The 27,171-nt window shown below is 38.4% G+C and overlaps 1 long non-coding RNA gene across 3 annotated transcripts in view; it reads left to right on the forward strand.

The window, feature by feature from the left end:
- LOC141496203 (uncharacterized) overlaps window positions 1–27,171 on the forward strand; it is an 86,370-nt gene that overhangs the window by 7,256 nt on the left and 51,943 nt on the right. For 2 of the 3 annotated variants that reach the window (XR_012470976.1, XR_012470977.1), the window contains exon 1: window positions 5,038–9,373. The exons of the other annotated variant lie outside the window; for it this stretch is intronic. This is a non-coding gene — a long non-coding RNA (uncharacterized LOC141496203). Of the gene's footprint in view, window positions 1–5,037; window positions 9,374–27,171 lie in introns of those variants that run through there. 3 annotated transcript variants of the gene reach the window in all.

The raw sequence follows: 27,171 nt of genomic DNA on the forward strand, positions 1-27,171 counted from the left end.
TTGAGCAAAGCTCACCTCCCCGGGGTCTGTGGCCTTTGTGAAATTAAAACTAGGAACTGGGGTGCATGACCTGTAGTAAGTTTTTATCAGAGCTGATGTTTTTGTTTTAGTTTTGGGGGCTCAGGGTTATCCCTTGATCTCCTTCAAAAAACATTAATTAAAAACACAATGAGCTTGAGTCTCAAATCCTATAGGAGACCTTCAATGATTATTCTGGGTGTCAATGGTACCTTCAAACCAGAATCCTATACCATTTACCTTCTTTTTTTGGCAAGTCAATGGGGTTAAGTGACTTGCCCAAGGTCATATAGCTAAGTAATTATTTGTCTGAGACTGGATTTGAACCCAGGTCCTCCTGACTCCAGGTCCAGTGCTCTATCTACTGAGTCACCTAACTGCCTCCCCCTCTTACCTTCTAAGTGTATTTGTTTGTGGAGAACATTATTGCCCTAGAGGAAGGTCACAGGATCCCAAAGGTACTTAGAAACCATCAGGTACAACTCATTCATTTTACAGATGAGGAAACAGTCTCTAAAAGACGTAGTGATTTGTTCAATGACATAAAGGTTTGACAATGTTTAAACTCAGATTTTCTGGCTCCAAATCCATCACTCTTTCTATTGGACAAGGTGCTTCTGGAGGGTTTGAGACTTTTCATTACTTTCCCCATGAAGGGAATGGGAAGAACTCTTAGTACCTCATGGAGGATAATGAATTGGCTCAGTAGGGCTCTTTCGGGTCATAGTCATTCTTTTTTTTTAATTTTTTCAAGGCAATGGGGCATAAGCATTCTTTTGTATTAATCTTACAAAAATGGAACTACATTGATTTATATATGGTGTTATTTCTCTGTGTCCACACAAGGACCCAGAGGAATGTGGTGTCAAATTTTAAACAACCACTTTGAATCATCATTTTCTTGAATCTATTCAATCACAAAACAACAAATCAAGTCTCATTTGAAGTGTTTTGTTTTTTTTAACATCTGAGGTGCAAATACTCTTAGTGAAAATTTGACAAACCACTGGTCCACACTCTTCATAGGAATATGAAGTCAATGGAGGCTGACCTCTCTGGAGATTCATCAAACAGAAAACTCTTAGATCAAGACTCTACTGTTGTTTTCTATTCATTAGCCCTCATTGGCTTTGGACAACTTTTGTATGGTTGACTGTGGATTGGTCTTATCTTTATAAGAACTCCTTGAGGCATTTCTTTCACAGACTAGTTCACTATTGTGATATCTTCTCATGTGCAGTGGGGTACATTGGAAAGAACACCTGCTTTTCAGTTCAAATTTCCCTTCTGATGCTTATTATTTCATGGGCAAATAACTTAATGAGACCAATCCTTTTGCGTCAGTTTTCTCATCTGTAAAATAATGGGGTTGGACTAGAGGATCTGTAAAGACCTTTCCAGCTCCACATTGGTGATTCTACTCTGCTCTCTTTGTTGAGGGTATAGTCTAAACAGGCAGATAATACATATAGGGAATGGTGATGGGGGATATGATTCTATTCTTTAAGAAATTATACCATATGCATAAAAATATCTATCACAGTCTCATTTTGATTAAAAATACCTGAAAACAGAATACACCCAATGTTTAGGGAATGGTTGACCAAACTATGCGGATATGAGTGTAATAGAATAATACTATGCCATAGAAAATGATGCATATAGTGCAATCAAAGAAACATAGAAAGGCACATGAGATGATAAAGGGTGAAGAAAACAGTCAAAAGGTCAATATACACAATGATTACCCTAGTGTAAATAAAGTTGGCCCTGAAAGGAAACAATCATTAGTCAAATTCACCAGTTAATGTTAGTATTGTAATCTCAAAGTTAAAGGATATATCTCTTCCATCTGTTAATAATCAATAAACTAAAAAAGTTGAAGGTGATATGCTTTCCTTAATTTGATATTTTAGAGGGTTTTGAAGTGTTCCTGTGAAGTGTTTTTTATCAAAACATATTAAGTTATTTTAAAGTAATTTTTTGGTTATGTCTGACTCTTCATGACCTCATTTGGGATTTTCTTGGCAAATAGACTGCCCCTTCCTTCTCCAGTTGATTTTTCCTAATGAGGAAACTGAGGCAAACTGGAGCTACGTGATCTTTCCAAGTCAGACAGTTAGGAAGTATCAGGAAGATGAGTCTTTCTGATTCCTGGTCTTTATTATACCACCTAGTTGTCCCTTTCCCCTAAACAAGTACTATTTAAAAGAGTTTTCTGTTTGATGAACCTCCAGACAGATAGATGAATGAATAATTCAAGTCCACTATCTACTCAGAGAGTACAGTGGACCAGTTCTGTAGCCCCAATTTCCTGTTCTCCTCCTGGCAAGACTCGTTGTCTTCCATGGAAAGAGATGAGAGAGATTCCAGAGATATATACATACTTTCCTTTGAGTTACATTTAGATAAAGCTTTATGAATAAACACATTACCTGTGTGGGAAACAAGCTACATCTTAAACTGGTTATTACTCTTTTGAAATATGGTTTGATGTACATGCCTGGAAAAGAGTAAGCAATTAATAAATACTTATTGCCTTTGACCAACTGGTAGCAATGAGCCCTATTTCTTTCTCAAGCTGATTCTTTTAAAGACAAAATCGTATTTCTCCTCAAATCTTGTAGCATTCATTTGGAAGTTGGGAGGGAGGGGGAACATATACAGTAGATGCTCAATAAATGTTAGGTGCGACCATGGACAGATCATTTGACTCTGCTTCAGGTTCTTCATTTGGAACTGGAGAAGGAAATGACAAACCTCTGCAAGTATCTTTGTCAAGAAAATCCCAAATGTGCTTGTGAAGAATTGGACACAATGGAAAAATGACTGAGTAACAGCATTAACAACAAGCAACAAAATATTTACTGGTTGAATAAATTTGTCCCCTATTAATTCATTGGCTCTTCATCTGGGATCTCCTGACATGGGTTCCCCTGGAGGTTCTCAAGAACCTTTCAGGAAATTAAAATTATTTTCATAATATTAAAACATTTTGGTTTCTAATATGGTAAATATCAAACTCCATATAAATAAAAGTTCTTTGGAGATTCTCAACAATTTTTAAGAGTCTAAAGGGGTTTTGAGACCACATCTGAATATACCTAGATCTATTTGTAAGACAATTTATAGAATCATAGATTTGGAATTTTATATCAATTCAATAAATATTATATAGAGAAAGGAGACATTTTCAGTAGAGGATTGGCTACAGATTGAGGAAGATTCAAAAATTTTGTCTCTGACAAATATTATATATGTGATCATGAGATCACTTAATATATAGGTAACATGGGTGACTCTCCAAAATTCTAGTTTGCATATGTGCCAAACTGCGTCAGTTGAAGGATTTCTCCACAATGCATGGCCCTGGGGATATAAAGAAAAATAAATGACAAAATATTTGTCTTATGAGAGCTTTTTGGGATAGCCATTATGATAGGTATATACGTAAGTATAATACAAACTAAGTCATGATGGGACATAGGAGAGATGATGACAAAGTATTTTGAGAAAATTGGAAAATGGAGCCTATACATTTTGCTTGTAGGATCTGCTTTTTTTGGTTACTAACTGGGCTGTGCCCCTGGATCTGTTCAGTTGCCTCTTCCCTTTTATCTCTGTATCCTTTCCCCTCCACTTAACAAGGCTTTGTTGATTATGATTTATTCTTTTTGAAACAGGAGAAAAAATAATAAAAGCAAAGATCAAAAAGAAATTCAGGCAAGTTCACTTGTTCTTCTTACTCATTTCTAAGATGTGTAAAGAAGGCTTAGTCATTTCTCAAATTTAGATAGAATTTTAGAATGAATACTCCCTTAATTTGATCAAATACTCTCATTTTGGAGATTGATGAATTTCTTTTTTATGTTGTTGTCTACTTTTCTTATTTCTTTAAAAACTATTATTATTTATCTCTTTCTCATCCCTTTATTGATTTTTTTGATATCATTCCAACATAATTGATTCATACCCATACCCTCTGTCTATGCAAACTCCTTATGATACAATTTTTAGGATTGACTTGTGTCACTTTTTCATTAAAGAATGTGAACAGTTTAATTATATTAAGATTCTTTATTTTATTTTATCTCATTTTAAAAATGTTATTCATTTAAGGCAATGGGGTTAAGTGACTTGCCCAAGTTCAGACTGCTAGGCAATTATCAAGTGTCTGAAGTCGAATTTGAACTCAGGTCCTCTTGACTCCAGGGCTAGTACTCTATCTGCTATGCCACCTAGCTGCCCCCTTTATTAAGATTCTTATGATTTCTCTTTCATGTATACCTTTATATGCTTCTCTTGAGTCTGTGTTTGAATGTTAGATTTTCCATTCTGTTTAGTCTTTTTAACAGGAATGTTTCAAAGTCCTCTATTTCATTATATGTTCGTTCTCCTCCTCTCCCCAAAAGGATTATACTCAGTTTTGCTTGGTAGGTTATTCTTGGTTGTAAACCTAGCTCCTTTACCTTCTGAAATATCTTATTTCAATTCCTCCACTTCTTTAATGTTAAAGCTCCTAAACCATGTGTTATCCTGGCTATGCCTCCACAATATTTGAATTGTTTCCTCTGGATGCTTGAAGTGTTTTCTTTTTAAACCTAGGAAAAGAAATGGAATCATAATGTTCCTAGGAGTTTTCATTCTGGAATGTTTTTCAGGAGGTAATTGAAGAATTCTTTGAATTTTTATTTTATCCTTTCAATCTAAAAGGGCACTTGCCCTTGATAATTTCTGAAATGTGGAATCTAAACACTTTCTTTGATTATGGTTTTCAGGTAGTACAACAATTCTTAAATTATCTCTCTTTGATCTATTTTGTGGGTCAGTTGTTTTTCTGATGAGATATTTCACATTTCTGTTGTAATCATTCTTTTGACTTTGTTTTATTTTTTAACTGATGACTCATGGAATCATTAGCTTCCATTTGCCTAATTCTAATTATTAAGGAATTATTTTCTTCAGTGAGCTTTTGTACCTCTTTTTTGTTTTGTCTTATCTTTTTAAGGAATTCCTTTTCAGTGAATTTTTGTGCTTCTTTTTCTACTTCTCAATCTTTTTTCCATTTCTTGCCCATTTGGCCTATTTTATTTTTTAAGGACTTGTTTTCTTTCTTTCTTTTCTTTTTTAGTTTTTTTTTTTTTGCAAGGCAAATGGGGTTAAGTGGCTTGCCCAAGGCCACACAGCTAGGTAATTATTAAGTGTCTAAGGCTGGATTTGAACTCAGGTACTCCTGACTCCAGGGCCAGTGCTCTATCTACTGCGCCACCTAGCCGCCCCAGGACTTGCTTTCTTTAGTGAATTCTGTACCTCTTTTACCAACCTATTTAATTTTCTTTTCATAATTTTCTTGCATCATCAGTCTCATTTCTTTTTTCAACTTTTCCTCTACCACTCTTCTTGCTTTAATTATTCTAGGAATTCTGGCTGGGATTAAATCCAATTCGCAGTTTTCTTTGGGACTTTCTTTGAGACTGTTTTAACATTGTTGTCTTTTGAGTTTATATCTTGGTCTTCTCTATCACCATTAGTACCATTTTATGATCCATTTTCTTTTTTGCTTATTTTCCCCCAGTCTTTCCCTTGACTTTTAACTTCATATTAAATTTGGGCTCTGTTCACCTGGAGGTGGGGAGGCATTGTACCAAGTTTCAGTCTTTTTGTGCTGCTATTTTCAGAGCTAATTCTGGGCAGGGGGATCTGCAAAGTTTTGTGCTTCCAAGATAAAGAGAAATGTAGTCACTGTTCTTCTGGTCTGGGCTCTGATTTTTTTACCCAGGAATGGTCCCTGCTTCCCTGAAGCCCAAGTATTTACCATGAAATAGAGACCCAGAACTACATATGGTCAATGGAGTTGTTTATCAGTGCCAGCTATACCCAGTTACAGGAAAAAGTTCCCTGTAATTTCTTTCTGACCATTTGTCCAACCCCCTTACCGTCTCTGAACTGAGAGCTCCCGAGGCTGCTCCTGCTTCTGAGGTTGTCCCTGTGTGTGGCTTCCAGATAGACCTTTACCCCAGTGCCACAGACTTCTCTTGCCAACCTCTTAAATTTTCTTATGCTAGAAAATATGTCATCCTTGCTTTTTGCTGACTCTGTTACTCCAAAATTTTATTTGAAGCATTATTTTAAAGTTATCTGGGGAAAATGTTGAAAGAGTTCAACTAGGTTACCTCTAATACATCAAATATCTAATTTGATCCTTATCGCAACCATGGGGTGTAGGTGCTATTATTATTCTTCCCATTTTATAAATGACGAACCAAGTCATACAACAAATAAATGATTTTCCCAGGGTTATACAGCTAGTAAATGTATGAGGATGGATTTGAACCCAGGTCTTCTTGACACCAGACCACTGTACCACTTAACTTCCTCTCTTATCATTATAACAATAAAATATTTAGAACTGGAGGGCTTCTGAGGGAACTTCTCCAATCATACTCCTGAACTGTTGGAACTGAATTTGTTCCTTAGTAACAAAGCAAAACAATTAAGTGAAAAAAAACCCAAAGTAATAGTGATCACATCACTTACCCCCCTCCCTAGTACCATTGGTCATTATGGGAAAAAATAAAAGAAATAAAAAATCAACACCTGCTGTCTTGTCCAGTAGTATAAGACCCAATTTATGGATCTGAAGTCTTTTCACTCTGATGTGTCCATCAGGACCAGAAATATGGGTTAAGGTCAGGTTGTGAAGGGCTATAAAAGTTAAACAGAATAATTTATATTTGATCTTAGAGGTAAGAGAGACTCTTTGGAATTTGATGAGTAGGGGAGTGACATGATCTGTGACTATTATTATATAGTATTATTATAAGGTTCAAGGGGATTGTTGTAATTACAAAAAAATTATGTAGGTAGTATGATGAGTTGGAAATAGTATTGGATCTGGCTTTAGGGTTCCTGGATTTGAATCCTGGCTTGTCTGATTCTTTTTATACTTTGAATAAATCCGTTCTAAGTTTCCTCATCTTTAAAGTAGGGGTAGGGTTGGATGGTCTTTAGAGTTCCGAACTCTAAACCTTGTAAATTCATAAATCTGGGGTGTACAGTGGAGTTAACTGGAAGTCTCTTGGTTGGGATATCAGAAACAGCTGACAAGAAAGGATGAGTTCAAGTAAAAGAAAGAAAAGCAAACCTGGAGCACAGGGAAAGGAGGGAGAAGATTAATTCATTAAGAAGAACAGACAGTATCAGACTATGCAATCCAGTGGGCTAATGTCAATCAATCCCTGAGGACCAATCAGACAGATAGTCTAGGGAATCCAACAAAACTGGGCTTGGCCAGTGAATGACTGGCAAGGAGTTGACCCAAAAGAGGAGAAAAAAAATCAGCTGATTTTAGGGATATTTCACCAAGGTGTGAAATAGAGAAAAAATGTTGCCAACCACAATCTTCCTGGTCACAGATTCATCTTTGTCACCACGAACAAGGGAGAGGCAACATCTGGCAATTTCTGAATGAGTCACCTGAAGCCATCAAATTAGCCTGAGAAATTTGCATAATAACACTATTAATTTCATGCATTTCATGCGAGACTTTTGGGACATCCTGTATTTGTAATAGCTACCTCATTTGGTTGTGGAACAGCTAAAGTGAGGTACTATATAAGATATATACTTTGCAAAGTAAGTGTACAAAGCATTCCACATACACTGGATTATTTGATTCTCATGGCAATTGCATTATTATTTTATTTTACAGCTGAGGAAACTGAAATCCAGAGAAGGAGCATATAGTGAATATGGCATTGAACCTGGGATTAGGAAGGTCTATATTTGAATCCTACCTTTACTAGTTATATGGCCACGGGCAAATCCCAACCTCTCTGAACTTTAGTTTCCTCATCTGTAAAAGTTGAAAGAGTTCAGCTAGGCTGCCTCTGATATGCCAAATATCTAATCTGATCCTTACCACAACCCTGGGATGTAGGTGCTATTCTTCTTCTTCCCATTTTATAACTGAGAAAACCAAATCATACAGTAATTATTGAGGTTTTTATACTTATTGGAACCAGTATGGCATTGAGTTAACCAAAACTGAAAACTCTTCTGAGACTTGGGACACCTTGTATGCTGCTGTACAGTACTGAGCTCACTAAAACTGAAAACTGTTCTAAGACTTAGGATACCTTATATTTATAGTACCTGATGTTCAGGATTGTAAGGAAGCTAAAATGGTATGATATATAATGCAGATTTTAAAATGTAAAGTGACATATAAGTGACTTATCATTATTGCTTTTTTATGTCTAAGATCACATAATGTATAATAGAGTCAGAATTTGAACTCAGATCCAGTTTTCTTTCCAACAATATGGTGCCTGTTATCTGCTGCCTTTGTATCATAGTCATTTACGTGACTTATCTGTCTTCTGATTTTACCAATGTCACATAGAGAGTTATGGCCCTCCTGATTTCCAGTCCAGGGGCTTCCCTACTTGGTACTCCGCAGCTGCCTCTTACAGTCTGCCCATACAAGGACCTCCCCCATATTGATCTCTTTGGTTGGCCTGGAATTGGAGAAGGAGTGTATAAGAGATTATTGTATCATATAGGAAGTATTTGACTGTGCATACTTAGGGGTCTTTGGTATTCTAAGAATTTCTTCTGAAGTGGAGGAAATAAATATTTCCTCCACTGTCCTATATCTGATCTACTTTGTACAATGAGAAACTTTCTTGATGATTTTGGGCAGAGCCTAGACTTGAGTTAAACTTTGATTTAAGAGATTGTACAAAGAGTTCTTTTCTGTGTTGGGGACATAATGAATCAAAGATAACAAGAAGTGACCCCTCTCAGGTCCGAACTCAGTCTATGTGAATGTCCTCAGTGAAAGGGTATATGGTTACTACATAAGATTTTCCAAGGTAAGACTTTATAGTTTAGCTACAGAGCATTACTGACCCTCAATTTACCTCTGGTGTACAGGGAGAGGAAATGAGCAGGATTGATTTTATGCACATATTTATAACAGCTTGAATATTTAAAAGAACCACTGAATGTCCTTGACTGGTCCTGGCCAGACTCTCAAGGCTGTACTTGATTAACATTACCCATCTCTTCAGTAACTAGCCATTCCTGAATGTAAACACCATAATTCTTGTAGTTCGGGAGGGGTGACTCCCTTCTCGGACAACCTGGAAAATTTGATTTTATTCCACAAAATATTGGCAAGAAACCTTCTTTGTTCTTAAGCTATCTAAGATCTGATTAGACTTTAGCCTAATTGGAGTCTCACCCATGGGGAGGACACTCTTCCTGGGACCTTCCCAATCAGGACTCTGGAGGCTGTACCCCAGGACTCCCCAGCTGCTGTTGATTCAGATGTTGAAGCTCCGTTGAACTGGTGATGTTTTTCTCTTAATATTTATGTTTATGTAGGCTTTGCTCTTCTTTTTATTATATTAGGACTTATTGGTTACTTTTGCTGTAAAACTGATTTATTTCTACCTGTTTTATAATCACTTTATTAAATATACCTTTTAGTTCTGTTGGTGCGAATGTGTTATTTTAGAGGAGCAAATTGAAACCAAAATGCATTAATCAAACAAAGGGGGCACCCATCCTCCTGTTTCATACCATGGCTAAGTACTAACATTGAAGATATTCCCTTATATTAGGTGTAGAAAATCCAGGGAAGGCCTACTCTAAGATTTTGCTTTTCTCCCTGGTCATCATGGACAGATCTCCTTATCCCTATCTTGGACTCACTATTTCTGAGTGACCTGGACCCAGTCACAGGTCATTGATTGGTCAACCAGTCATTTTGTAAGAGATTGGAGTTATTGATTTACCAACAGAACCAGTGATTCTTTATTTTCCAAATGATATTTTATTTTATTTTTCCAATTACACGTTATGAAAGTTTTTCAACATTTATTCTCATGCAGATGCATATTTTAAGTTACATAATTTCCTTCCACCCTTCCTTTCTACACCCTCCCCTCAGTGGTGAATATTGTTCATACACATTTGCCTTTAATGTGTTTACAGATTAGTCATTTTCTGTATGAGGAATTAGGATTAAGGGAAAAGAAGGGAAATCATGAGATAGGAAAGAAATACATAAGAGAAAATTTTAAAAAGTGAATTCAGGATGGCTAGGTGGTGCAGTAGATAGAGCACCGTCCCTGGAGTCAGGAGTACCTGAGTTCAAATCCAGCCTCAGACAATAATTACCTAGCTTGTGACCTTGGGCAAGTCACTTAACCCCACTTGCCTTGTAAAAAAACCTAAAAAAAGTGAATTCAGGATTCATTTATATTCTGTAAGGTTTTTTTTGTTTTGTTTTTCTTCTTCTGGATGGGGATAGCATTGCCCATAATGGGTCTCCTAGGGTTGTCCTAGGTCTCTGAACTGTTGAGAGGAGCTACATCCATCAAGGTTGATCAACTCACAATGTTGGTGTTAATGTGTGCAATGTTCTCTTGGTTTTGTTCCCTTCACTCAGCATCAGTTCCTATAATTCCTTCCATGTTTCTCTAGAGTCTGACCATTTATGGTTTCTTAAAGAAAAATAGTATTCCATAACATTCATATAACAGCTTGTTCAGCCATCCCCCAGTTGATGGGCATCCCCTCAATTTCCAATTCTTTGTCATTACAAAAAGAGCTGCCATGAATATTTTGGAACATGTGGAACTTTTCCCATTTTTTTTTTGTGATTTCTTTGGGATATAGACCTAGTATTGGTATTGCTGGGTCAAAAGGGTATGATCAGTTTTAATGCTCTTTGGGCATAGTTCCAAATTGCCCTCCAGAATGGTTGGATCAGCTCACAACTCCACCTACAATGCATTAATGTCCCAATCCCCCCAACATCTCCAACATTGATTGTTTCCCCTTTTTATCATCTTAACCAATCTGATAGGTATGAGGTGGAACCTCATAGCTAGAACCAGTGCTTCTTGGGAAACTCAGGAAACTTATCCAGTGCCAACAGTGGCCCAGAGTCCCAAAGGAAAGACCTCTTTTGCTTGAGTCAAAGGATGATAGAATTTTAGTGCTAGGAAGAAACTTGAAGATCATCTAACTCAACTCTGTCGTTTTACAGAAGAGGAAACTGAGACCCAGAGAGAGGAACTCACCTGGACATTAGGAGGACTGGGTTCTAGTCTGAGGCCTGTTTCTGACTTTCTGTGTGCCTTTGGGCAAGTCAGTCAACCCTCTGAAATTCAGTTTCCTCATCTGTTAAATTGTAATAATAATTCTTACCTTACCTTTCTCACAAAGGAGTTGTCAATGACAGCATTTATATATTGCTGTAAAGCTTGCAAGGCCCTTTACAAATATTATCTCATTTAATTTTCTCAGTAATCCTGGGAAGTAGATACTTTTATTATCTCCATTTTTAGAGATGAAACAGGCAGACAGAGGTAAAAGAGGTAAAGATGCTGGCTTATCCAGAGTCGCGCAGCTTGTATGTGTCTGAAGAAGAATTTAAACCAACTGCACCACCTGACCGCCTCTACAGGAATGGGAATAAAAAAGACCTTTTCTAGCAGAACTAGTCCTGGCCAAATTGTGATGTCTATCAAAGAACACTTCCCACCCTTCTAACACCCATTTTCTCCATCTCTCTAGCCTCCTATTTCTCCCTCTTTCATTCTAATTAGCCTAGTGCCAGGACAACAGACATACTGTCTATTTCTGGGATGCCAAATTAATAGGCTTTTCAGCATGGTAGGGCTTGCCAAGCTCCTACTCCACAGGCTTTGGAGACTTCAGGGCTGCTTTGATCCCACAAGAAGTCATTTGGATTGTGCTGGGAATCTGAACAAGGCTACCACTAAGAATCCATATTTCTCTAGTGCTCTGTGGTTTAGAAATTGTTTCCAATTGTCCTGTGAGGCATTCATTATTATTTATTCTGATTTTACAGCTGAGGAAATTGAGGCCCAAGAGGTTAGGTAGCTAAACCCAGATTATAAAACTCATAGGTTTCAATGCCATGACTCAAATTAACCTTTCTACTAAAGGTCATTGGACTCTGGCATAAAGGCCCCACAACCTCGGGCAGAACATTACTCCTTTATTTACACTTAAAAAAACAAACAGCTTTTTCACCAGAATGAATGTGGTTAGAATGGTGCAATCCCAAGCAGGGAGACAGGTAGTGAGATTTTAGGATGGCTGAGAGGAGAAATATCCAGGGCTACTCACACTATTGTTTAGAGATAGTTGCCTACTTTGCCTCTTTCTCTGGCCCCTGATATTTTCTGGCTGGCACAGGCGGCAATACCAAGGGGACTATTCAATAGGATAAGGTGCATTAATCTTAGATATTTTCTTTTTATGTTTATTCCTGGCTTTCTTAAACCCCCATTCCTAACCTCTGTTCTCTTTTCCTCCTCCTAGTTCCTTCTTTAATCATTCAACCTTACTTGTTAGGCAAGAGAGCACTCCAATGGAGTTGAAGCCACCCTGGGGGTGCCAGTCACTCAGTGATGCCATAAATACAAAGAGAGAATGCCAGGAGAGGAGGGGGCTTGGCAGCTTCCCTCCCCTCAGGCAGAGGGTTTGCCAAGGGACTGGCTTCTTTTGTTCCCTTCCCTGGCTCCTTGCAGACTTCCTCTCAGTGATCAGAGCCAGGACATCACCTGATTCCAAGGGTTTAAGCCCCCACTGTGCTCTTAGCTTATGTCTTCTCTTCCAGCAGGAGAATGGCCTCAGAACATATCATTGCAGGGGAAGACCTGGACCTCTGTGATGGTCTCTTGGGATCAGAGTTGACAGCAACCTTAGACCATGGCATTTCAGAATCGTTGGGTGCCCCACAGCATGTTACAGATGGAAGAGACCTTGGAACATGGGTTATTAACACGTGAAGGATATTAGAACATAACATGGAAACATCAACTCCTGAGAGACCTTAGGGATCATTTAGTTTAACTTCCTCATTCGATTCAAGGAAATTGAGGCCTACAGAGGTAGAGGGACTTTATACAAGGTTCGGCATTGGAACCTGAGCCTTAAAACAAAACCCAACTATACAACATAATAACATATGTAGAACCACATTTTCTATTGGTAACCTGGGAAATCATTTAGTTCTTTCTTCTCTAGGATTCCTTATCTAGACTTGGGCTCAGGACTGACCTTGGAGTCATGGAGTTGATCAATTAATTTCTGGTGATCTCATAGTTTTCTCTTCCCAGTCTTGTGTCCATGACTGCTCTCCCCTTTTCCTCTGCTCCCCATCACCCAGGCTGCTAAATTGTTCTCACAAAGTCTCACATTGAATTGGACAATAGATCATCAGAGAATTCTGAAACTTATAGCTATTTCTTAATGATTAATATTACTATTATTAATTAATATTACAAATATTACTAATAATACCTATAGCTAATATTTATACGGTGCTTCAGAGTTGACTAGGTGATTTACATAATTTCTTATCTTATGCTCACAATGACCCTCATTAATTACCTGTGATGAAGATTAATATTATTATCCCTATTTCACAGATCAGTAAACTGAGTCTGAGAGCAGGCTAAATGATGCAGTAAGGAGAGTCATAGCTAAGGCAGGATTTGAACTCATACCATATCAGAGACCAACACTATATCGCTTAACTAGTCCAAACCAAATATTTTACAGATATGGAAACTGATTCCTGGAGAAATAAAGTTCCTTGCACATGACAGAGCCCAGATTAATCTCAGGTTTCCTGATTCCTAGTCCCAGGAGTAAGATTCCCATAGTTTCCCCATGAGCACCTGTGCTCTCTTTTTTTATTATTGAGTAAACAAAACACAGAGACAGTGAAAGAATATTTATTATGGTTAAGGATCGTCAAGCCCTATGTTTACAACCTTTGTTAGGATGCTGAAAATGAATAATTATGATGTGGTTATCTCTTCCCCTTGGCATACCTGCATATATCCAGAGGACAAAAGAGCTTAGTGATCAAAAGAATTGATGGAATTTTAGGTCCAATAATGGATAATAAGCAACAAGGAGTCTTATATCATGCCACATAGGTGACCATTTACTCTGCTTCTGGGTAAGAATGGATAAGTTTTCTGAAGCAGCCAATCCAATGATTCAAGGAGTCAGGAAAATAAACTTCTCACAATCACTTTAAAAAAAATTCAGTTCCCAAATTTTCTCTTTCCCTTCATTCTTCACCTCCACCCCACCCCCAGTAAGCATTTTTGTTTTAGGTTATAGATGTAGAATCATGCAGAACAAAAAAAAGCAGCAGTCTCCTTTGGAAATCAAGACCAGCTAAATCTCAACTTCTTTTCTTTTCTTGAGCACTGATCTATGAGGTCAAAGTGTTTTGTTTACCTGAGATGTTATAGGAACCACTGGATGATTTGTTAAATTTGGGGTGGGAGGAAAATTGAATTAGGACTCAGGATATCTGGGATAAAACCCTCAACCGTCACCAACTGATGGAGTGGTCTTGGACAAATCCCTTTGTCACTCAGAGCCTCAGTTTCTTTTGCTAAAAATGGGGGAGTTGGATTAGGTGGTTCTCCGGTCCACCTCTGACCTTTCGGGATTCCAGATCACTCCCAGCTCTACCATTCTGCCCTCTAAGGTCCCTTCTGGCTGAACCTTGTTTTCATGTCTCAGACTGACATTCTCTGTTCTAGGATTCCTTCCAGTCCTAGTACTCCATGTTCTAAGGTCCCTCTCAATTCTTAGAATTCTCAACTCTTAGAATGCTAAGATTTTTAAATATATGTATATACACACACACACACACACACACACACACACACACACACACACACACACGGCCAAGTCTTTAATGAAAAAGTGACCAAAAAGTCTGTAGCTTTACCACTAGATGGCAGGAAGGAAGCACAAAAATCTCTTAATGGTTATGTTGACATAGAGGTAGAATCATGTAAAATTAGGGATAGAATAAGACCTTTAGACATCACCTAGTCATTATGTCATAAGATCAAGGAAAGAGAGACGCAAAGGATTGCAGGAATCACTTGGTAGTAAAGAAGAGGAAACAGATCCCCAAAGGGGAAGTTCCTTGCTCATATTCCCCTAAGAAGGTTGGAAGGTAGGGAGTAAGGAAGGAAGAAGGATGGAAGGAAGGAAGAAAAGAAGGAAGGAAGGAAGGAGAGAGGAAAGATTCCCTCAAAGAAGACAGGAAGGAAAAGAAGAAAGGAAAGGAAATAAAAGGATAAAAGAAAGGAAACAGTAAAGGAAGAGGAAAAAGAAAGGAAAGGAAAGGAAAAAAGGAAGGAAAAGAAAGGAAAGAAAAGGGGAGAGGAAAGGGAAGAAGAAAGGAGAGAAATGAAAAGAATTAAAAGGAAGGAGGAAAGGAGAGGAAAGGAAAGGAAAGAAGAAAGGAAGGGAAAAGGAAAGAAAGAGGAAAGAAAAAGAAAGAGAAAAAGAAAGGAAAGGAAAGAGGAAAGGAAAAGAAAAAGGAAGAAAAAGAAGGAAAAGGAAGAAGAAAGGAAGGATTTATTAAGCCAGGTTCTGTTCACAGATATCATTTTAATTGATCCTTACAATCAAGAATTTGTAGCCGGTTGAGAACAATGACCAAGGTCTACTGTTTTTAACTATGCTTCAATGAAATAAATCATTTCCTAATGGATAGAAAAGATCAGCACAACTCATTAGGATTAAGAAGACCCCTTTAACCTGCTTTACATGGCATTATTTATTGTATACTTTGTATTGATTTATCTATGTGCAGAAGGAAGCTAGGAGATATGGTGGATTGAGCACTGGAAATGGAGTCACAATAGACAAGAATTTGAATCCTAACTCAGACCCTTGCTAACTCTATGATCTTGGGCAAGGCTCTTAAACTATTTCAGCTTCAGTTTTTAACTACAAGATGGAGGAAATAGTAACAGCACCTGCCTCATAGAGTTACTGAAGGAATATATATATATATATATATTTATGTATATACATATATTTATGTATATCTATATGTCTATTTTTCTATATAGATCTATCTATCAATCATCTATCTATCTATCTATCTATCTGTCTATCTATCCATCTATTTATCTATCAAATGTGTATGTATATTCATGTGCAAACCTTAACAGGTTATACAAATGCTAGCTAACATTATCACCACCACCACCACCAACAACATTATTATTATCATTATTATATGTTATTTCTTCCTTTCTCTTATTCTGTAAGCTCCCTGAGGGCAGGCACTGTTTCTCTTTTTTGTATCACCAGTAGCATCATGCCTTTCACATAATAGGTATTTAATAAATGTTGAACTGAATGGAAACAAAGATTTCCTTTTCATTCTGATTCTCATTTGGGAAAAATCACCTTTTAGTAGAAGGGTCTGCCTGGTGCCTTCTACTTCCCCCCAACCCCCAAACCATCTTACTTTTGGGGTCCACAATTTGCCTTTCACATTGCATCCCTCTTTGGATGCAAGGAGCCCTAACTTGGTCATCATGGATGGGACTTTTTCCCTCTGTGTCCCCTCTTCCCCTCAGCAGATGGCCTTTGAGAGATGCTGTGGCCAAACTCATCCATCATGCTTTTAGGCAACCTGTCCATGAGTGTCTCCAAATTTAGACAGGATGATTCTCAGATGACAGACACCCCATTCGTCACTGGGTCTATTGTACTCTTAGCCTTTCCAGCCTGGTGGGACATGCCAGAGATCATATTCTATTGGCAGAGCCTTTAAGAACCCAGAGTCACCTCTACATACATCAGATTAATAGTAAAATCAAGCTTTTATATAAAGCTTTAAAGTTTTGCAATATATTTTGCATTTTATCTCAATGGATTCTCACAACATCCCTGCCAGGTTGTTGTTCTCATGATACATATTTTACAGATAAGAAAACAGAGGTAGAAATTAAGTAATATTTGTTCAAGGTCACATAGCCATTGAGTGTCTCAAGTAGGATTTGAATTTAGGTCTTTCTGATTCAAAGTCCAGTGCTTTATGCATTGTGCCCCTTGTGATGATGAAGCAATGATTTCTCTCCTTGTGAAGAAGAGAAATAAGAAAAAAATCCTTATTCCTAGTAATCCTTTGAAGTCCCTAAGGTACTTTCCTCAAAACAACATTGTCAGATGGGCAATGTAAGGATTATTGTTCCCTTTTGTCAGATGAGGAGATGAGGCTAATTGATTTATGCCTGTAATCATACAGTTAGTAAGAGTGGCAAGACTCCTATAGGTACTGTGCCCCAAGATGGAAACAGTGTTTCTATAGGACTCATTACTAAAATATATAGAGAAGTGAATCAAATTTATAAGAATACAAGTCATTTGCCAATTGATAAATGGTCAAAGGATATGGAAAGGCAATTCTCAGATGAAGAAATGAAAACTATCTATAGTCAAATGGAAAAATAAACTAAATTATCATTGATTAGAGAAATGCAAATTAAAACATCCACCTATCAGATTGACCAATATGAGTAAAAAGGAAAATGGAGATGGGAAAACTGGGACCCTAATGTATTGTTGGTGGAGTTGTGAACTGATCCAACCTTTCTGGAGAACAAGTTGGAATTAAATCCAAAGGGCAATAAAACTGTGCATAATCTTTGATCCAGCAATATCGCTACTGGCTCTGTATCCCAAAGAGACCAGAAAAAAGGGATAAAAAAAAATCCCACATGTACAAAAATTTTCATAGCAGTTTTTTCACACAAAGACCTGGACACAAAGAACTCTAAATTACAGGGATATGCATCAGTTGGGGAATGGTGGAACAAATTGTGATATATGAATGGGGTGGAATGGGATATATGAATGTGATGTTCTATAAGAAATCATGAGCAATGAGTCTTCAGAATAGCCTGGAACTGATGCTGAGTGAAGGAAGTAGAACCAGAAGAGCATTATCCACAATAACAGCAACTTTGGAAGATGATCAGTTATGATGGACTTGTTTACTTCATCAGTACAATAATCAAAGACAATTCTAAAAGATTGTGATGGAAAATACCATCCATATTCAGAGAAGGAACTGTGATGTATAAATGCAGATCAAAATTTACTAGCTTCAATTTTTAAAAGTTATCTTAGGTATGTTTTTTACTCTCTAATCTTTTTCTGAATTGATTTGATTCTTTTTTACATGTATTGTCTATATTTTCATTCTGTCAAGGGCGGGAGAGGGAAAGGAGGAAGGAAGAAAAAAGTCAAACTCAAAACCTTGTAAAAATGATTGTTGAAAACTACTATTGTATGTAGCTGGAAAAATAAAGAAACAGTTAATAAATGATGACTGAATAAATGGATACCCAAATGACCTGCCTTAAGACCAGCGTATGTTCAAGTCATGGTTAACAACTTTTCTGAAAGGCAAATCCAGTTCTGATCTGTTTAACTTTCCCAGGATGCAATACGACTGTGTACTAATTTAGTCTTATGAATGGAGAGAGCTTGTGCACCAACTTTTGTAAATATAGGGATGAGGAAATGACAATAACAATGACCCGCAAAAGGACCTATGAAGTCCATTAATCCCTTTTCCAAATAATAGTTTAAAATACGTAATATACAATATGTAGAATTACAAAGGGAACCAATTATGTGGAAATAAAGATGTATTTTTTCAGATCTAAGTTCCTAGACTCCTTGAAATTTATTCCCAGATTCCTTGGAAGCTCTATGGACCTCCAGATTAAGAACCTCTGGTCTAAGCTCGCTTGAATCCTTCCTCAGTTACCCATGCTGTGGTTTGTTATATGGACAGTCAAGAAGTTGTTCCTGTCATCTTTCCTATTATCAAGTTTGGTCCAGCTGTTGTTCTGTCTTCTAATGATACAGAGGACAGAGAGGGAACCTTCCAGTTCAGGTTCAAGGCTAGGAAGTGAGCAGCTTTTAATTTTCTGAATGAATAAATGAAAGAACATTTATACTGAGTGTTTAGCATTGAGAATACAAATAGCATGTTCTAGGAGAAATCATGAGAGACAAGATTTTGCAAAAGCCTGGACAGACTTGCATGAACTGATGCTGAGTGAGATGAGCAGTAGCAGGAGACCTTTAGACACGCTAATAACAATATGGGATGAGGATCAGCTATGATTGGACTTGTTCATTTTGTAGTACAATAGTCAAAGACAATTTTAAAGACTTGTGATGGAAAATATAATTTATATCCAGAAAAGGAACTGTGGAGTTTAAATGAAGACCCAAGCTTATTATCTTCAATTTTTAAAAGTTGTCATATGTATTGTAATTTTTTCTCTGTAATGTTTTCTTTCTTCCATTTGGATTTGATTCTTCTCTCACATTATGATCAATATGAATCTATTGTTTTGCATGGTTATAAATGTAGAACCTATATTAGATTGCTTTCTGTCAGGGAGAGGGAGGAGGGAGGGGAGGGAGAAAAATGTCAAACTCAAAATCTTGCAAAAAAAATGATTGGTAAAAGCTACCATTACAAGTAGATGGAAAAACGAATACATAAAATAAGAAAATACAAATAGGAAAGTAATAAAGTATCTACCCTCAATCAACTCACATTCTAAATGGGTGATACAGTGCATTTGTAGTGGGAGCAGTAAGATGCAAGGCTGATGGGTCCTTCTGGGATGGTGGATCCAGTACAAGGGACCACCAGGAGGGAGAGGGGCTCAGAAAGTATCTGAGGACCATGGATTTTGGTCTGTTCAGATGGAGAATAGACCACATGGACAAATATTGGTTCTTGGCACAAGTAAGGGCTTATGAAATGCTCTGTTGATCTATTTATTCTTCTCTGTAGTCAATCTCTCTCTCTCTCTCTCTCTCTCTCTCTCTCTCACTATTATCTCTCTAGCTCTATTATCTATCCATTCATCTATCCGGTCTATGCATTTATATATCTGTTTGTCTGTCTGTCCATCCATCTGTCCATCTGTCTGTTCATCCATCTGTTTACCTATCTGTCATAGGACTTAGAATTGGGAGGTTTCCTGGAAATCATTTAGTCCAAGTACCTTATGTTATAAATGAGAAAACTGAGGCAAAGGCAAGAGAAGAGTTTTACCCAGAATCACAGAGATAGCAAGCTGGGGATTTGAACCCACAGATTCTAATGATAAATCCAATGTTCTTTCCATGGTATCATCTTGCCACCTATGACTATTGTTTTCAAATATCTGGATGACTCTTATGGGACAGAGAGTGCAGACTAATGTGATCCTCCTGAGGGAAGAACTAGAAGCAGCAGAGTAGTTTGGGCACCTCCAAGAAGGTAGAGATCATTGGCATGGTTCAAATTATAACGTTTGTAGTCATTAGAAAATGGAATAAGCACCCTAAAAGGTAGTGAATTTCCTTTCTTAGAAGTGTTCAACCAAGACAGAAAAGGTATGGAGAGATTTAGTAGTGGGATAGTGTGTGTGTGTGTGTGTGTGTGTGTGAGAGAGAGAGAGAGAGAGAGAGAGACAGACAGACAGACAGAGACAGAGAGAGAGAGAGAGAGAGAGAGAGAGAGAGAGAGAGAGAGAGAGAGAGAGACAGAGACAGAGACAGAGACAGAGACAGAGAGACAGAGAGAAGGGAAGGTGAAAGAGGGAGAGGTTTTGCTCTATGTTGGAGGGGAAGGGAAGGTTTCATGGAAGATGTGGCGTTGTAACTGGTCTCGAAGGAAAAGTAGGATTTGAACTGATTAGGAAGGTCTTGCCGACAGGACAGAGAAAGAGCACAAAGATGAGAAAGGGCAGGACGTGAGAGGAGTCTGAGACCACAGCAGCACAGGATTTAGAACTGGCAGGGGCCTTAGTGATCCTTTTGTCCAATCTGACCTATTCATTTTGTGTCTTTAGAAGACAAGGAACAGTCTAATGTGGAGGGGACATGTGGTATGTGGAGGGGATTAGGGTGAGATAAGGATGCACACTGAATGCTTTGCAGACTAGCCTGGAAAGTTTGGACTTTTTCTTGCAGGCAATGGGGAACCATGAAAAGTACAAGAGTAGAGGAGTCACAGGATTCACTTCTAGCTCTAAAGTTCTATGTTCTAGGGTCTATTCCAACTCAAATATTCTGTTTTCTAAACCTTTTATAGGTCTAGCATTCTAATTTTAATGTTCCAGGAGACATTAGAACATAGACTATCACATTTAGAAATTTCAAAACAAGAAAGGGCCTCAGAGATTATTTCATCCAAATTCCTCTCTTTGAAGAGGAGGAAACTGAGGCTCAGGGAGGAAAAACTACTTAAATAAGGTTACAGTCATTTTGTGACTCTTGTTTTCCCCCTTAGTTTCTTCATCTAGTAAGTACTTTAGAAAGAATGACTGTGGACAGATGGTTGAGTCTTCTTTCTGCCTCATTGGCACAATCTGGCCAGGTTGGTGAGTAGCTGGAGCTCACATGTGACTGGCATTGACCTTCACTCTCAGGGATACACAGCAGCGTGAAGTATCTTAAATGTTGGAGTCACTTCCAAGAAAATGGGAGACAGACGCTCCAGTGGACCCCTCTCCAAAACAGGCAGCTTTCCACTTGGACTCTGACATTTCCCAGGCCCAGGAATAGGGCCAGACCCAAGCTCACTCTGGCTCCAGAGGGACTCAACTGCCTTGGAAGTTGGCTCATGAGACTCCCCAGCCAGAGGGTCCACCCTTGTGTGTTTGTGTTGATGTGATTCTCTGGGAACTTGAGTGTGTGTGTGTGTGTGTGTGTGTGTGTGTGTGTACCCACCAGTATATGTGTTTATACAGGTCTGTGTGTCAGATGTCTCTCTTTGTCTGCTAGTGTGTGTCTCTGATTATAGAATAACCTTTTTGGTACACCTCCATATTTTGGAAACATGTGGTTTCATGGAAGGTGTTCTGCACTAAGGGTCAGGGGGCCTGGCTTCTAATCCCATTACTACTTAGTATGTGACCTTTGGTGAGAAAGGTTCCCTTCAAGAAAACAAACTTTGGCTCAGGATTCAGAGGAGTTGGGTTGAAATGCTAGTTTTGTGATTACCACCTGTGGGACTAGTCCAATCATTTAACTCCTCTGAGCCTCTGCTTTCCTCTGAAAAATGACATACTTGGACTAGTTAAGGTGACCTCTGAGGTTCCTCTCCATTCTCAATTCATGGGCTTAGGCCTCAGTGGTCTCTAAACACCCAAGTGTCTGATTTGATTATATTAGCTGCTTGTGTGTGACTGCACACCTATATGCTTTTGTGTGGGTTCATGGGTGGATTGCAGATGAATTTATCAATTCCATTCATAGTGGGATTGCACAATCTCCAGTTCTTTTGAAGTTCTTTTGGACTAGGAGCTGTCAACAACATTGAGTGGTAGAATGAGTACTCCTGGGATGGGATGTGACTGCAGAATAACAGACAGGGAGGGAGCCTTGGCTGGGATTCTGTGCAACCAGGAGCTGTTGCAGATGTTGTTTCTAAGGCGGTCCACCAAGCAACCTCAAGGGAGGGAAGTTTGATCCAGTTCTGTCTCTGGAAACCAACCATACTTTCCTCCCTAATATACTTCTTCCTTGCTCCTATGGAATTGTGGATTTCTTAGAGCTGGAAGAAAATGCAGAGATGACCCACCACAGGCCCCTCATTTATAGATATTGGTAAGGCTAACTAGCTTGCCCAAAGTCACATAGGTAGTGAGTAGCAGAAGCAGGGGGTAAACCCTGGTTCCTTGGTCCCACATGCTCTCCTCTTTCCACTATTCTGCTTGCTACTCATAAGCCAGGACTGTGCAGATGGATGTAGTCCCCTCCCCTGTAATCCTGCTTGACTTTTTTTTAGGTTTTTTTGCAAGGCAAATGGGGTTAAGTGGCTTGCCCAAGGCCACACAGCTAGGTAATTATTAAGTGTCTGAGACCGGATTTGAACCCAGGTACTCCTGACTCCAAGGCTGGTGCTTTATCCACTATGCCACCTAGCCGCCCCCTGCTTGACTTTCAATGACCAACAAGAGAAAATCCACTCCTTCACCCTGGCATTCAAAGCTAGATTGACTTCTCAAGTCTTGCCTTCTCCTATTTCCTTCCACTCTCATCAAATTAGACTAAATCATACATTCTTCCCCTGAACATATGTGACTCTGTTTTCACTCTTATCATTCTGGATGGATGACCCAAATTCTTGCCCTTTCCTTTCTAAACACTGTGCAATGCCCTCCTCTTTCTGCTCTACTCTCCTTGAAGCCTTCCCAAATTCTACCTGTCACCTGCCACTGACCCATCCCTTCTCTGAACTCCCACAGGGCTTTGTAGCTCTCCTATTCCTCATATCTTCATCTATCTTTTATTAAAGTAATTTGTGTACAAATTTATCTTGCTTGACTGATCCCTCTCTGAGGCAAGGACTGGGGCTTACTAAGGAATCAAGTGTCATGGATGCAGTATTGGATTTGAATTCTTTCTCAGACACTTCCTATCTTTATAACCATAGGGAAAGTCATGGAATCTTTCTGGGTCTCAGTTTCCCCATCTGAAAATGGGAATAATAATGGCACCTATCTCTCAGGGTTGCTGTGAGCATCCAATGAAATAATATCTGGCAAATCTTAGGATGCAATAGGAATGTTAGCTATTTTTCTTCATAACTGCTATTGGGTCTATTATAGAATCACTCACCAAGGAAGTACTTAGTATAAATTTGTAGAGTGAATGAATGGATAATCAATCTAAATAAGTCTAATCTTAAATAGGACCTCAGATCTGTTGATAGGATCTAAATGCACAGTGGTGGGTAATTGTCCTTGTGTTGGCATACACTTGCAAATAGAATAATTATATTTGAATAAGATGTGATTTTTATCCAATTTATACCAACTCATGCCAACTTGAATCAACCCAAACCATACAAATCCATACCAACCCATATAAACACGTATCAATTCATGGGAACCTTCTCTATCATCCCTTTGGCAAGTGTTTATCCAGTCTCTACTCGAAGACCACTAGCCTGGGGGAATCCACTCTATTTCATCCCAGAACAGCATTGGAATAGATGTAATAGTTGAGAAGTTTTCCTTCTATCGAGTCAGAATCCACTTTTTATGAACTTCAAATCTTTTCTCCTAGTTCTGTGTCCTGGGCTTGAATAGAACAAGCTCTTCTTTTTCACAACAATTTTTAATATTCCTAAAGACAAATCATGGCTATTCTATTCCTGCACTCCAGGTTTTCTCTTCCTCAGGCAAAACACCTGCAATCCCTTCTATTGATTTTCATATGACCTGATGTATCATGATGACTCTAAATAATATCTTATTCATCAATATTTTTCCTAAAATTTGTCTCCCACAATATTAGTGGATTATGAACTTGTCCATTCATTCTGAAGAACAATTTGTAACTAGAACCGAAGGTCTACCCTTTGACCCAGCAACACCATTACTAGGTCTGTATTCCAAAGAGATCAAAGGAAAAAGAAAGGGACCTTTTGCACAAAAGTATTTACAGTAACTCTTTTTTTTTGTGGTGGCAAAGAATTGGAAACTGAGGGGGATGTCTATTGTTGTAATGGCTGAAAAAGTTGCATTAAGTGATTGTGATGGAATATTAATGTATTATAAGAACTGGTGAGCAGAATGACTTCAGAAAAACCTGGGAAGACTTAAATGAACTGATGCAAAGTGAAGTGAGCAGAACTAGGAGAACATTGTACATAATAACATTCAATCACCAGCTTTGAATGACTTAGTTGCCTTGATTACAACAATGATCCAAGTCAATCTCAAAGGATTCAAGGTAAAAAAATTCTATCTACTTCCAGAGAAAGAACTAATGGAATCTAAGTGCAGACTGAAGCATAATTTTTCACTTTATTCATTTTTCTTGCCTTTTTGGCAATTTTTTCATGATTTCATATGTAGAATTTGTCATCACGTTTCTTGTCCTCTCAATGGATGGGGAAGGGGCAGATGGATAGGCAACAATTCAGAATGAAAAATAATTAAAAAAATCAAAGATAGTTCCCAGAATACCTCATAGTACTGCAGCTGTGGCTTGACCAGGGTAGAATACCAGGGGACTATGAATTTCTTAGTGGTAAAAGCTTATGGTTGAAATTAATTTTATCATAAATCTAACCCTCTTGCCTCCACCACCCAGGTAGGACTTCACATACAGTAAGGACCAGTTAGCCGATAGATGTTTGCTGAGAACATTAGCTATGACTCTGTTGAGAATAGAGAGGACTAAGTATAAAATTCAATGCCTGTCCTCAGGGAGATAACTAGTTGATGACTGACAGCAATATAGGTGGATGTTAAGCTATCAATATAAAATCACTGAAGAAAGAGATCACTGTGTGCTGGAGGGTTTTGGGAAAGATCAGAATCACACCAGACCATAGATATAAAACTGGAAGGGAATTCTAAAAAAGACTATTTAGTCTGACCTTTTCATTTTACAGATGAGGAAACTGAGGATCAGAGAAGGATTATGCCTAAAGTCACACAGGTGCCAGAAATGAGTTGTGAACTGAGGATCTGGAAAACCAATCTTAAGGTTTCTTACAGTATCACAATTCAGGAAGGAAGTAGGGTATGCAGCCTTAAAAAATGAGAGGATTTGGACAAATGGAAAATAGAGAGGAATCCTTCCCAATGGGATCAAGCCCCTTTCATAAATCTTTATGAAGAGTCTTCTGTAGGGAAGATGCCATAGTTGTTCCAAATGGAGGAATCATGTTAATGAAGACCTGAAGGTAGGAACACATGTGGGGTGCTAGAGGTATTTACTTTGTGGTAAGAAGAATGCTGATTTGTATGTCTTCGACTCTCAAGTCTACCTTGATCATTTCTGAGTAGATTCTATGATGGAGCATGGTGCAATGGAAAGAATATTGGTTTGGACATTAAAAGATTAACTCTGCTAGTGTGTGACCTTGGTCAAGTTGCTTCCTTTCTCTGGGACCTATTTCTTTCTTTCTTTTTTTTTTAAAGTTTTTGCAAGGCAAATGGGGTTAAGTGGCTTGCCCAAGGCCACACAGCTAGGTAATTATTAAGTGTCTGAGACCGGATTTGAACCCAGGGACTCCTGACTCCAGGGCCGGTGCTTTATCCACTGCGCCGCCTAGCCACCCCTTTTGGGACCTATTTCTTCAAGGAGTTGCACTAAATAATGTTTGAGGACTTGGTCAGTTCTTAAAATTTCCCTTCCTTTGCATTTGCTGCAACCAATGCTGGCATGTAAGTTGTCTCTCAAGTCTGAAGCTCTCCTGGCCTCTATTAGAATACCGATTTCCTTTAAGACAAAACACAAAAACTTTGGGGGCAGCTAGGCGGCGCAGTGGATAAAGCACCGGCCCTGGAGTCAGGAGTCCCTGGGTTCAAATCCAGTCTCAGACACTTAATAATTACCTAGCTGTGTGGCCTTGGGCAAGCCACTTAACCCCATTTGCCTTGCAAAAAACCTAAATAAAAAAAAGACACAACATAACATGAACATTCTATATGAAATCTTAGTTGATGCCCCCCTACTTCAGCTGCTGTCCCTGTTCCCCAAAATTTTGTTGCTGTTATTCAGTCATTTTTTTACTCTGGATTTTTCTTGGCAAAGATACTGGAGTGAATTGCCTTTTCATTTTTGAGGACATTTTACAGGCAAGGAAAGTGAGACAAACAGGTAAAGTGACTTGCCCAGGGTCACATAGCTAGGAAGTGTCTGAGGCCACATTTGAACTCAGGAAGATGAGTCTTATTGACTCCAGGCATTGTGTTCCATGCACAACGGTGTCAACCTAACTGCCCCCAAAATTTGCCTTGTATTTATCTTCTATTTGCTTACTCACTCCTGTATTATTTCCCTTGGTGAGAAATGTAAACTCCTTTAGGGCAAGAATTATTTTGTCCTTTTTAACACCAGCTCACTGTTTGACACATAGTAGGGGCTTAGGTACTTATTGATTGGTAAGCTGCAACTGTTTTTCATGTGGCCTTTTTGCAAACTCTTTTTTTATGAGTATTTGCCATACAAGATGATCAAGAGTTCCAGGAAATGTTGTGTCCCGTGATTCTAGACACCTGGTAAAAGCAACTGTGCTTTCTTCCTTTTTTTCTATAGAAGATGTGAGCAACCAGGAGCTGTTGCAGATGTCGTTTCTAAGGCAGTCTACCTAGCAACTTCAAGGGAGGGAGGTTGCAACTACTTTCTGTCTTCTGTTTTCATTTATAGCAAGAATACCAAATTGACATGATTGACTTTTCCCAACAGTTATATCCATTCACTCATTGGTTATCGGTTGGAGTT

Source organism: Macrotis lagotis, chromosome 8 (genome assembly GCF_037893015.1).
Source record: "Macrotis lagotis isolate mMagLag1 chromosome 8, bilby.v1.9.chrom.fasta, whole genome shotgun sequence".
Lineage (NCBI taxonomy): Eukaryota > Metazoa > Chordata > Mammalia > Peramelemorphia > Peramelidae > Macrotis > Macrotis lagotis.